Below are 2,018 nucleotides of genomic sequence, written 5' to 3' on the forward strand. Positions count from 1 at the left end.
CTTTTTTTTTTTTTTTCCCACCCCCTCCTTCCCGGGCCTGCTGCTGACTTCATCTGGAGCCACGAGAAGCCTTCCTGGTCTGCCAGTGGGAGCTCAAACAGGAACTTCTGCCCAGGGCCCAGATCCTAAGCGGGGGTGGCACGCAGTGGGGGCGCCCAGACCCGGGAGCATGTGCCGGCCTACGGGCCTCAGGGGCTCGACTTCTGGATGAAGGAAGGAGGCCGAGGCCAGAGTGAGGCAGGACAGGCAGGACCCAAGGGGGCAGACTCATTGCTCCCCTTTCACTAGCACCCATTGGTTTCAATGTTTGGCTCAGTGACGATTCTGAGTTTTGGTTGCTTAAAAAATTAATGGAGGTTGGTTTTTACTGGTGTCCAAGGCCCATGGGCCAGCAGGGCCAGACTCTCCATCTCTAGGCTAGATGGATGGAAGCCTTGTGTACACACTTGACCACAGGCTTCCACTCCAGATCACTCAGAATCATGGGAGTTTCCAGGCAGTCCCCTGGTCAGAGGCAGGGGCTGCTGGTGGGATATAGGCAGATACAGGCAGACAGGGCCCTTTTCCCTCTCCACTATGCCTGCCCCCTGCTGCCCCACCTGGTTGGGCCACGCGCTGTTCTGAGCTGTGGATCTTGGATCTCAAGTATTCCAGAAGTGGTCACAGTGGAGAATAAAATTTCTTTGTTTATTAGTTAATTTGGATTCTCTCTCTCTCTCTCTCTCTCTCTCTCTCTCTCTCTCTCTCTCTCTCCCTCACACACACACACACACACACACACACACACACACACACACACAATACCAGGGGAGCTCAGACTTGCACGGCCCACTGGGTGGGTTTCTGTACAAGTCGTCATGGTCTGGCATTTGGACACAAATGGGGGCTGTAGGGGATCCGTCCGTCGAAGGTCAGGTGGTTCCCCAGCTGAAGGCCATCCCTGGAGGAGCACACAGCAGGCTGTCAGAAAGCGAGCAGGGCACACAGACAAGGGGGAAGAAGATTCCTTGCCTTCCTTCCTTTGATCAGAGAAGATGTCTTTGGCTACATTAGCACCGGATTCAGTCTGGGACTGAGAGACAAGTGTAATTCTGGGCAAGTTCTTAAGGAGAACAGATCCATCAAGACCCCGTTAGAGAGCAGATCCCTGGCCCAGCTGGTGCTGAGGGGAGGCTTACCCCGGCACGCTGTCCTCAGCCCCACACCCTGTCACTCAGGCCCTGTGCCCACGAGAGCCTGGGCCTGGAGGACAAGCACAGAGCCAGAGGCGGTCCTGGGAGGGCCAGCCTGGCCAGAGGGAGGCGGCTGCCCACTGTCCACGTGGCACGTCTCTGCCGCTAAAACAAAGGTCCTGCTTCCGTTCCCACCGCCATCACAGACCCAGGTAGGCTGGGTAACGGGCATTTCAGGGCTGGAAAAACACTGCAAAAGAATAAAATTTTATTTTCAGTCTGGCTTTTTTTTTTCCCAAGGCCCTCGACAAACCATTTGTGTTATGCTGAACATTCTGATGGTGTTTCCTCAGGATGTCCTCTGTTTTTCTGTATCAAAGGCGATAGGGGCGCTTGGATGGGGGCGGCGGCAGTAGCGGGTGGGAAAGGGAGGTGACGGGACCCCCTTTCCCAAGCGTTTTCACGCAGGGAGCAGCAGCAAACAGGCAGCCTTCCAGGCTGGGTTCCTTCCTAACACCATTCCCTTTGCTGGCAGGCAGCTCTGTCGACAGGATCTGAGGGCGGAATCTTATCTACCAGATGTGGGGACACACACACTGAACCCTGTATTTCCTGAGGAATTCTGATCTCACCTAAAGGCACCTACAGTTCACTTGACTCGTGGTGACAGGCCTCCACTCTGGGAAGCTGGTGCAGAAGAGGAGGGGGAGGAAGAGGAGAGGGAGGAGGAAGAGGAGGAGGGGGAGAGGAGGAGGAAGAGGACGGAGAGAGGAGGAGGAAGAGGAGGAGGGGGAGAGGAAGAGGAGGAGGAGGAAGAGGAAGAGGGGGAGAGGAGGAGGAAGAGGA

At 55.8% G+C, this 2,018-nt stretch overlaps 1 protein-coding gene across 4 annotated transcripts in view; it reads right to left on the reverse strand.

Annotated features, from left to right (window-relative positions):
- Nucleotides 1-1,039: 1,039 nt before the first annotated feature.
- The window catches only part of TXNRD2 (thioredoxin reductase 2), a 93,943-nt gene continuing 92,964 nt past the window's right edge, over nucleotides 1,040-2,018 (reverse strand). For 3 of the 4 annotated variants that reach the window (XM_069100846.1, XM_069100845.1, XM_069100842.1), the window contains one exon: nucleotides 1,040-1,422. The gene's annotated coding sequence lies outside the window, so the exon portion shown is untranslated. The remainder of the gene's footprint in view (nucleotides 1,423-2,018) is intronic. The other variant, XM_069100844.1, reaches the window with a different exon arrangement.

This window comes from Petaurus breviceps, unplaced genomic scaffold (genome assembly GCF_028583685.1).
Source record: "Petaurus breviceps papuanus isolate PSGF00001 unplaced genomic scaffold, PetGlider_PUasm1.0 428, whole genome shotgun sequence".
NCBI classification, from domain to species: domain Eukaryota; kingdom Metazoa; phylum Chordata; class Mammalia; order Diprotodontia; family Petauridae; genus Petaurus; species Petaurus breviceps.